Raw genomic sequence first — 11741 nt, 5'->3', positions numbered from 1 at the left:
TCCGCGTATGGGTGAAGGTAAACAATTCAAAACGATACAAAAGCCTAAGAGATCCAGTGGGGAAACCCAAAGAAGGAATATGCCAATAGTTGGTAGGAAACCTTCAACTAAATCTAGTACTTCTGATCCTTCATCAAACGAAAATACCAAACCACCGAAAACCGAGACCAAGGATATTTAGCACACAACGACAACAAAGGTCTCAAATAGAAAACCAGATGGAGGAATAGACAAATAGGCCGAAATCTGACGGTCCGGACGTCAATAAGAAATGTGCCCCACTGATGAACTTCCAGGAAAGAAAAAGAAACATAATATGGGGTCCCACCAGGACAATGGAAACGTAGGCCATGTATAGACATACTATGACTTAGTGCTTAATACGGCTTTGATTAAGAATGTTGCGGATCAATTTTATTATGAAAGATATGCACGTTTGTTATTCACAGAATGAAAAGCCGCTTAAGTTATAAGCGTTGCGAGACTTTCCAGTGTGACAGAGTGACTATGATTATCAGAAAAACAATTGACGTCGTGACGTCAAAATTTATCCGGGCGTGCGTGACAAAGTGGACTCGCACTCGGTATTTGGCGTTGAAATTCTCGAGAAACTTTGGTTGTAGTTACATGTATGTGATATACAAAAGGTCTAGATCTTCATGAAACTCATTTACTTTTTTTGCTAAAAAATATTTCATTAGGTCACACAACATTCCAAACACACTTGACTTTTTAATGCACTGACTTATTGAGCTAAACAGCGAGTTTTACCAGACATAAAAATAAGTCATGCTTTACACACACATTTAAAACAGATTTGTGACCAAAATATTCAGAGAGCTATAAAAATAATTTTAATGTCCGTCTACATAGAACATGCCTGTGGTTACCATGATACTATGTGATACATTTCATTGTTTGTATCCCATTACTACACTATGTATACGTAGACTCTATCTAGTAGGAATATAACAAGCATGTATAATAATATTATGTAATCATGTTCTTGTAAGAAAACAAAAAATCTACGGATTATAAGAAAGGAAAATCAATATAAATTAACGGAAACGAGACAACAACAAACGAATATTAATTTATACAAAAAACACCTCAGCTATACAGGGTTCATGGGGACACCTAAAATTATCTATGATGTGAGACGCTTTATGATACTGCCCGAGTGATTAACCAAGCTTATCAACAGTAGAGCAGCAAGATAAGTGACAGTGACGGATCAACCACCAAACACAGATAAAGCGATAATGCCTGTTTCATAAGTGCAAAAATGTATATCATTCATCTACGTTTCGATGAATACATTATTTAATACCAAATGGGTTTTTCATTGATTTAATGATACGAAATCAGTCATACTGTTTGATAGTGTTATGCTTATATCTTATCAGCATATTTCACTAGTATTCTATGCCGAGTTCATACAAATATTCCTTACTCTTAGGCCTACAACGCAAGCCATTACGCTAAAGGCGCGCTATGAGTGTAATTATGGAGTCCCTCGATAACTTCTACGATGGCCGTTAGCAGGTTGAGTGTCTAAATTTGTAACTTCGCTGACCCCTAAATTGCATGATCGGAGATAAGAGCGGACCTCGAAGGTTGTAGAGATAGTTTGATCTGGTTTTCCTCTTCTTACCTCATTACTAGGACTTTAATCACATTCCTAATGCCTCACTTTTGGCCTTGAGTTATGAGCGTGCATCGCTCCCAGTGAGGCAGGCTCATGGGGTTTCTGTCCCCCTGGCCGAGGACACACACCGAAAGTGGTAGTAGTTCCTGCGCATCTGCTTAGTATCATACTGCATTACGTACATCGTGGGACGTACTTTCAGGGTTACATCGCGCCGTTGTCAGTTGCTTATATAGTGACTCGTTACGGAGACACGGGTCTTATTTGGTGTCCTTCAAGGCTGGAAGCGGGGCGTGCTAGCACGTGAATGTAGCATAATATAAGAGCAGGGCAAACAGTGATTATCTAAGCTATGGAGGGCAGATACTACCACTTTGGTGTGTCGCGGCTAGGGGACATCGAAGCCAAAGGCCTATCTCATAGGGGCAAAACACACACGATGTGAGACATGTATCAAGGTAAGGATTAAATGGAAGCATAAATGACACACTTTTGCGGATTCTTATTGGAAAGCGTAATGTGTTGGTAAGTAGGCTGAACACGTTGGTTGATACATAATATTATTCTATTTACACAGAGGCATTTAAAGATGCCTCTCACAGCGCCGCATAGAGGCATCAATCGAATACTCATGATTTTGTGACAACAATAATTGGTGTTTAATCATGTTTATATGTTATGTCTAATTAACACAAAACATAATATATAAAAGCAATTTGTTTTGCTTTTGGGTGCATGCGCAAAGTCAGAAATTCCATTTCCATATAGGATATAGTGCCAGGGATGGTTTTTTCGGGATGCAATTAATTATTTTTTATATTTTTAAACTTTAAGGTCTAAAATTAGAGAAGCTCAAGCTTTTCAATGGTGGTAATGGTGTGAAGTAAGTAACTTTTAGTAACTGAAGAAAAATACCAATCGTCCTGCTCCCTGTTTTTGATAGTGAAAAAATATGCCATTTGTCAGCGGTGGAGCATCTTTACAGGAAAGCCTTCCGAGATGCGGTGTGTCGCGTGTGTAATGCGTGCTTTGGGGTTTAAATGTCAAGTTACAAAGAATATCACCTAAACTAATGCCATTTAAAGTATTATCGATTGTTAGCGAGGTGTGCCAATTCATAAGTATGATGTTTAATTAAGTGAAAGCATCCGCCAAATTTGAATTTCAGTTTAACGTACGGTCACGCCACGAAACGAAACGACCAGCAATCGGCTTGTGCGCTTATAAACGGTTAGGAGACTAGTGACCAATAGTGGACCATCTAAGTCTAGAGACTCCCACAGAGTCTGTCCGTGTGTCATCCAATAGCCCGGCGTCTGATCACTTCCAGCCGCTCGCGCGCTCCTGATAGAGACAACTTCGTGAATTCCATAGTTAAACTCGTATCCTTCGCCCTAACACAACACGCATTAAGCTCGTATACCTTGGGTATTACGACCAATGTGACTAGTGTCATCGTAACCGACTAAATGCAAAAATAAAGAAATCACTCCACCATATAATGATTAAAGAAACACTTTCACTGTATCGCTAACTTAAGATGCAAGGTCTTAGCACACTATAGGGAGTGCAAGGAACAGTTTTAAATCTCCTTTAGTCGTCGCTATATTCACCACCTCATCAGTTATTGAACACGGATTTAATGCCAGTTTAAAATCCAATTAACAGATTGTATAACTTAGGCCTTCAGTTGGTTATAACGGTACTCCTTGTCGGTGGGTTGGTATTGCCCTCACCACGACAGTTCTGTAACTTCATTACCCCATAACACCTATGGTGAAAGAGAACAATGGGGACAGGTTTAGATATCTGTCAGGTTACTCTGCAGACAATTTATGTACTTTTTTAGATTCTGTTGTTTTGGATTCGTCTGCCTACCCTCCTTATTAACCCTTTGAATACCATGAACATGTTTGGCAATAATCCGCCATTTATCGGCTTCACACTTGTCCGCTACCCGTAATCACTGTTTATCACCAGGGGCTGTTGTATCGTTATTACAACAGATGTGTAGTGTCTAATGCTTTTGGTATGATTTCTAAGAGGTCTTTCCTCTAATTGAAATCTATACTCTAACGTCGCTCTAAAACAAAGAACGTCTTTTATCATGTGTACAGGTCCCTGTGGAAATACAGAATTCTCTGAAATTGACCTACATATTGAGAAGGATAAAATCGATTTTTTTCTCGAGGACCAATAACACATAAGTATTAAATTAACGTAACATGAATAGGGCACAAAAATAGACATATTCTCATGCTACGAAATTATCTACAATCAAAACATAATAAATAAAAAAAAAAAAGAAAAAATAATAATAAATTACTCAAAAGCTGTACGTTTTAGTACCTTCTTATGCTTTTCTACAGATTCATTTATTACTTCCAAAATGGATTATACAACTTGATTAACTACTACTATCGAGAACAATACTCTATCACGGCTCAATGATAGTATACCGCCAAAATACAAGATGATATGGGCGGAACATGTGTCAAAATATAACGTGGATCCCAGGTGATCTATGGGGTGAAAAAAAATATATTAGGTTAGCTCACTAACTACTAATTCACAAATATTTCCAGTAGGGAATTTGATTATAGACCGAACAAGACAACAACCTAGGATCTTAACTAGATTTCTCCTGCATTGCTGATGAATTTAAAACCGCTAATGCGGTTATAGAACAGATATGACAAATTTATAATACAAGTCAATTATTTGAAATGTCGTTCAACTCTGTTCGACTATGACATGTCAAATAGGTCAATAGGATTTTCCCACCTTGGATGCCTGATATCAAATCACCGATATTTTTCAAGACTTTTGAATAAGCATCATGAGACCATGTCAGGAGTTAGCATAGGCCGTATGGATGTAGAGATGGCGTCCACTGGGGATTCAGTTTCTTTCTTCCTATGAGAAGGGTCATAGTCGCACAGCATACAATATGCAAAGAACCGTACTTCACAATGCTTTTTTTAATACTGATTAGGCATGACAATTTTCTCCCTCTCACAAGTATTGAAAGTTTTCAACTCCGTGATATAAAAATAGTAGTTTATCTCATGTATTGTTCATCCATTATCTTAAATTCAATCTTGCTCGTCAACTCGTCTTAAACATTAGATCCGCAATTACACTAGGACATGGTTCCATATGCCTTTTTGAACAAATATTAGTAACGCTCTAATTACTCACATTGCGTCGCTTGAAAAATAACAAAACCATTAAAATATGTTGTGCAGGTGGTACTACACACCTGACTGCAGGAGAGATTAAACGTTATTAACAAAGGTAGTGTAACCATTATATTATCCAGTCCATAGGGGTTTATCCTTCTCTTCATATCGACTCAAAGCAACTCATCATTCTAACTGTAGGGTGTCGAAATATAGGCAAGAAATTAAGATAAATAAAAAACACTGTAAATATACGAACAGTTTTGCCGGAAAAAAACAATATCGCCCAGAGAATTTACAATGAATGTTAGAATAATACTGGAAGATAAGGCACCACAATGTAAAATTGGCACGGGATAGTGACATATATTAAACGCAAGTATCAGGCTGGCTATTATTGTATGGCATGATGCGAGGGCGTTACAATGTATACTTAGGTTTTAAAAGAGAGAAGTCTATAAAAGTCAGTTATATAGTCAGATACTGATGTATAGATTCCCAATGGTTACGTATAGGCGTCTTATCTGGGACCTTCATTCAAAATGTTCTAATTACGTACAATATTTGATATGAAAACAAGGAGGCCCAGGGCTTAACGGTCATCTGACTATAACACAAAACACAATGTAGTCGGTTTAAATTTTAGCATATTGGCCTCTGTGACTTTGAAGAAGAATCAAGGTTCATTCAATTTGGAACAACTTGGTAGCTTCATCCAGCATGTCACAGGCCCAATATCAGGTTTCTAGGCCTCCTAGTTATTCTCAAGAAAGTCGTTTTTAGGATTTTTAGACCTATTTGACACCCCTGTGACCTTGAATGAAAAACAAGAGGCCCCATGGGCCTTATTAACGGTCCATCTGACTATGACAACATCTTACAATGTAGTTCGTTTAAATTTTTCTTGCCATAATTGGCCTCTGTGAACCTTGAATGAAGATTCAAGGTCATTTATTTGAACAAAACTTGGTAGCCCTTCATCCCAGCATGTCACAGGCCCACAATATCAGGTTTCTAGGCCTCCTAGTATATTCACCGAGAAGTTTGTTAAAGGATTTTTAGCCTATTTGATCCTGTGACCATGAATGAAAGTCAAGGTCATTCATTTGAACAAACTTGTTGGTAGCCCTTTCATCCCAGCGTGCTGCAGGCCAAATATAAGTAGTCCTGGGCCTTTTGGTTCTTGAGAAGAAGTTGTTTAAAGATTTAAGCCTATTTGACCCCTGTGACCTTCAAGGTCATTCATTTGAACAAACTTGATAGCCCTTCATCCTAGCAAGTCAAAGACCCAATATCAATTCTCTTGACCCCTCCTACTTATTCTAAGTCGTTAAAATATTTTAGCCAATTTGACCCCTGTGACACTTGAATGAAAGTCAAGGTCATTCATTTTATCAAACTTGGTAGCCCTTTATCCAAGCATGCTTGCAAGCCAAATATGAGTATCCTGGGCCTTTTGATTCTTGTGAAGAAGTCGTTTAAAAGATTTAAGCCTATTTGACCTCTGTTACCTCAAATGAAAGTAAAGGTCATTCATTTGAATAAACTTGATAACACCTTCATCCCAGCATGCTACATGCCGAATATGAGTATCCTGGGCCTTTTGGGTTCTGTGAGAGAAGTCTTTTAAAGATTTCTGCCTTTTTGACCCCATTGACCTTGAATGAAGATCAAGGTCATTTATTTGAACAAACTTGATAACCCTTCATCCAAGCATGTTACGAGCCCAATATCAGGTCTCTGGGCTCTTAGTTATTCACAAGGAAGTTGTTTCAGGGATCACTTTAGCCTATTTGACCCCTGTGACCTTGAATGAAGATCAAGGTCATTTATTTGAACAAACTTGGTAGCCCTTCATCCCAGCATGCTACAAGGACAAATATCAGTACCCTGGGCCTTCTGGGTCTTGAGAAGAAGTCGTTTAAAGATTTTAGCCTTTTTGACCACTGTGACCTTGAATGAAGGTCAAGGTCATTCATTTGAACAAACTTGGTAGCCCTTTGTCCAAGCATGCTACAGACCAAATATCAGATACCAGTGGCCTTTCGCGTTTATTGAGAAGAAGTCGTTTGATTGACAAAAGTTACGGCACGACGACGGACCGGTGCGATGATGAACAATAGGTCATCTTTTGACCCTTCGGGTCAGATGACTAAAAATTGGAATGACTTATTTCCAAATTTTCTATGAAAATACTGTATAAACTTTTTCTGAGGGTCTAGGGTACAGCATACATTCAATAATTAGATGGTATTTTAATTAGTCAATTGTTTTATGTTGGACGTTAATATCTTTTTATACTGGAATTTATCAGTTTCTTCCATCTCAAAACACACTGTTATACGTGCTACAATGACCAGCGAATTTCTATAGAATGTAAAACAAAGGAAAACCAAGAACCAACGTGACAAAAGACATAAATATTGTGTTTGTATATAAATGACGTGTAGGTGTATATGAAGGTTAGGGATAACACGATCAATAAGTCAAAAAATCCTTTTATAAGTAGATTTGTCTCAGTCGATCACTGATGTTGTCATTGTCATTTTACAAAGATCAGAAAAGACCTGTGATTTTTTTTTTTATAAAACCTGACTCTATTTCTTGTGCATCATTTTAACACCTGAAAAGACCACAACTGACCAAGCAGATCAAGAAAGATAACTGTTTTTGGGAGTGCAAGTCATACCTGAAGTATTAGTACATGTATGTTGTGTCTGTCTTGTTGTTTACAAGAAATAGGTGTTTTTAACACTTCAACACGAGTATTTGGTGTCCGGATTGTTAAACAAACACTTATTTAATATTTATGTATTTATCAGTTATTTTATTACAGCTCATGCGTGTCTAACATAGACGAAAATCGATACCACGAGATGAAATACCAAACGTAAATAATTAATTGTTCAAGGCTATGTCGTAACAATTTGTTTTTGTTTTACACTTGGTATCATGGCAACCACAACAAGCAACAAAATGTGGCGTATACCACCCCTCCCTCCCTTTTCTACTTCACTTAATATTTGGTTATTTTAGGAATCCATTTTAGGACGTGCAGGAAAGTAAGAGTATCTGGAGAAATTACACCGACCTGCGGTCAGTACCTGGCAACTGTCCCATATGACATTTTAACCACTTCGTCACAACATCTTCACTTACATGGTACATGTTAAGCTACATGTAACACAAGATTCAATTGCGAATAAGACGTATACCATGTAGGAAATCGTGAAATTCGGAATCATATTTAATTGCGATATCAAAATCGACCAAAGATTATCGCGGCATTGGTCATGTTACAAAAGTCTGTATAGTTACCTGTCTACCTTGACAAACAAAATATGTAGAAAATGATTAAGCTACTGGTACATCTACACATAATGATCCCCAACAACACTGTCATGTTTCATTGAAATCGATCAAGTAGTTTAGGAGTTGTCCGATCATGATTTGCGGACGTCCGAACAACCGAAAGACTGACCGACAGACCGGGTGATAGACAGACAGACCGGGTGATTCCATGCCCCTTAGTTAGAACCATATATACATATACTATCCATTAAACCTGAAACAATATACGCTTTGACTAGGTTTGCGGAACGAACGCGTCAAAGCAATGATGCATTATGTATTTGGAATGGCGACTTTATTTTGGTGACAACTCAAATCGATAGCAACAAAACGATTTTCTGTAACCAACACGCCGGAACGTGACACTAATCCGTCGGTTTACCTCTCTAGTATATCGCCATATACCGACAGTCAGGTAGCTTCTTTCCTAAAAGAATTTCGAGAAATTTTGTCGTCATGCAGCGACAAAGAGCATTTGTATGGGCTGCAATTGTTCTGTGCATTGTGGCCTTGTTGTTCCAATTCCTGGCGGTATGTCTCCCTCACTGGGAACAGCACAAGATTTCAGCAAAGAAAACTATTGTTCATGGTCTTTTTAACACATGTGAAATGTTGGACGACGACGATGACGATAAAGACGGTACGATTTGCTGGATTGCATAGCACCATTCCAGGTATAAATATAGGAATAGATTATTTTACTTTTACTCAATGGCATTCCTTACATTATATTTAAACTGATCAATCAAATTATTAAACATACAATGTACAATGTTAATATATAAAGTAGCTCTTTGTAACGTCATTTTTAATTGGCTTAAAAAAAGTTTGGAATTACGACCGATCCAATGATACTCGTTGCTTGTGGTACAATGTCTTAAGGAAAAGTGTATGAAAGCTGCACTATATATGAAGCAGCTTACCTAATTAATGACATGAGATAACGTTGATCAGAATTAAAAAAAAAACATCACAAAGAATTTCTATATCCCTCAATAAATATTTTCCTATTATCCAGTGTTGTTGTCCGCATTGTGCTGCCGTTCTATCATCTTCTTATATAGGATTTCAGCTCAAGTCGTATATTCAAAGCAACGTCAGAAGAACTCTGAATACTAGAAAAATTGGTAATTCTTACATCAGTATTGTAAATAACATGCGTGGATTACAGTTGGGTTGTATCTATTTCCAGCATGGCTGGATGTGGACGAGGACATTCGAGATGTTCGGAACTGATCCTGCTGTTTTTCACAGCTATCCTGCTCACGCTTTATCTTCTGCTGATACAGTGGAAAATTGTACTTCACACGATCTTCCTTGCCACTCTTTTTCAATATCGGTAGGGCAAACATTAATGTTAAAACCTCTGATGATTACAACATTGTCTTTACATATGATTTATTTTCCTTCAGAATATTTAACTATAAACATCCTTTTACAAAAGGAAAAAGTTAACAAGTAATACCAATATAGTCCTTCAATTTTTCAGATGAACCCAACTACAGCTATAAACGACTCTTACAACCTTCCATTACAATGTTATCCATTACATATCGATTAGCATGCTATTATTTTTCATCAATTTCCACACATATCTGACATCAAGTTTAAATCATTTATGTTTCTTCGATTCCAGTGTTCTTCCTCCTGATTGGTATTTCCGTATATGGACACAACGCTGACGGGGACCACCTCCACGTTGCCTATGCCTTCGCCGTGATCGCCACCATACTGACCATCGTCCCTCCTGTCCTGCTCATTGTGATGTGCTGCTGTAGGAGGAAGGATAACCTATGGATAGACCAGGACAGAGAGATGTGTGACAGGAACTACCTCACCCCTACAGAAATGCAGACCAGTGCGTCTAGAAGATCGTCTAAAGTAGGACCGATGTCTGACCTACAGGAACAGAGGGCAGCATCTAGGATGTCACAGCAAGCGGCAGACGGCCAGGAAAAGGAACCACTGCAGTGACGAGGAGCTATGGAATTAGGTTGGGGGGAGGTATAAAAACGGAAGGTATCGGGTAGGTAAGGGGTCTTACTCAGTAATATAAAATAGGGAATGGTTACAAAAATCGGAGGATGTTGGGAGAAAAAAAAAGAAATTCTGGAGGTGGTGAGGATAAAGAAACAAGAAGATGATTGGTGGGAGGAGAATTATGGAAATCAGAATGCACGGCGGATAGGATATTGATGAGGGATAAGGAAAGAATTGAGACAATGTAGTGAGGAGAAAGAAGGATACGCTCACGAAAGGTGAGGCAGCCATTTTGTGACAAAATCTTAACTTCTTAAATAATTGATCGATTTTAAAAATAAGAACGCCATTCGAAAGAGCTCATCAAAGTTTGGTTTATATAATAAATATTAAACAAGAAATCTTAGGTAAAAACGGTTTGAATTGCAAATTAAACAAATGACATGGTAAATAAATTCGGCAAATCAATCGAAATAAAAGAAAAATGACGTCAACTTTGGCTGATATGACGTCATCTGATTGTTTGGCAATTGTGACGTCACAGCTATGTAAGATAGATTTATCTTACATAGCTGTCTTTCATGGGACAACTCTATCTTACATGGCTATGCTATGTGAGAAAATGGGAGGAAGTAATATGGAAATAACAAAAAATATGTGGTTGGGGAGGGATGTGAAATGATCTCTCTAAGACGTGTAATGTAGGATGGGAAGTGATGGGGTGGGGATGGGGTGTTACATGGTTAGATGGAAGTACCTCGCATGGCAACAAAACAAAAATGTGAGGCGGGGTATTCTAATACCAAACGTAGGACCGTTGGAGATCAAGATATGTGGGCGTTGCGACACTGAGGATATATGACGGCGAACTCGATAGGGACTATAATTAGGCTGCAGCTGTAAACAAAAAACAGTTTAATGCGAAACATTTGTTATTAGGGAAGGTACTTGAATATAACCATTGTAAATAACTACCGCGCTCAAAATTTATCTACTTACATGTACAGCTATTGTGATTGTACATAATAAGATAATTATGCTGAGGAATATGACTAAATGTGGAATAAATAACGACACAGACGGTCATTTCAACAAATGATGTCAATGCAGTTTAATATGTTATGTATTTTATTAAGTAATCTCTGAATTAGTCTACATCATTATTGTATATTATCTTTTATACGTCCGTCATGTGCATTATCATTCGATATATTTTCAATAAAATACTTGATTTTGAATATTTATACCTAGATATGTTTTCGTTTGTATCATGTGTCGTGCGAGTATACACATCGTGCATCGAGATATATGTTGTAGCTGACACAGCCCATCCAGTCGTCACGGCTTGATGAAGCGTATTATTGATCGCGTAATGTTTCTTTATGTTTGGTAATTAGCAAATACCCGCCATTGTTCTCAACACAATAAACATTTTCCTTAACCGGTAATGATAGACATCACTGATGATTTACTTTCAGGCATGAACTTTTACAACAGTTATAAATAAACTAATACAGTCTATAAAATCAACTTATGAAACAACATTTTATTGATATGTAACTATTTATAATATCAACTTC

At 37.6% G+C, this 11741-nt stretch overlaps 1 pseudogene; it reads left to right on the top strand.

The window, feature by feature from the left end:
* The first annotated feature begins 8585 nt into the window (after positions 1-8585).
* Positions 8586-10519, top strand: LOC138328750 (uncharacterized; annotated as a pseudogene).
* The last annotated feature ends 1222 nt before the right edge of the window (positions 10520-11741 follow it).

Source organism: Argopecten irradians, chromosome 8 (assembly GCF_041381155.1).
Source record: "Argopecten irradians isolate NY chromosome 8, Ai_NY, whole genome shotgun sequence".
In the NCBI taxonomy this organism is placed as follows: Eukaryota; Metazoa; Mollusca; class Bivalvia; order Pectinida; family Pectinidae; genus Argopecten; species Argopecten irradians.
Note: the sequence above shows the minus strand (reverse complement) of the source record. Positions and strands in the feature narration are given on the sequence as shown.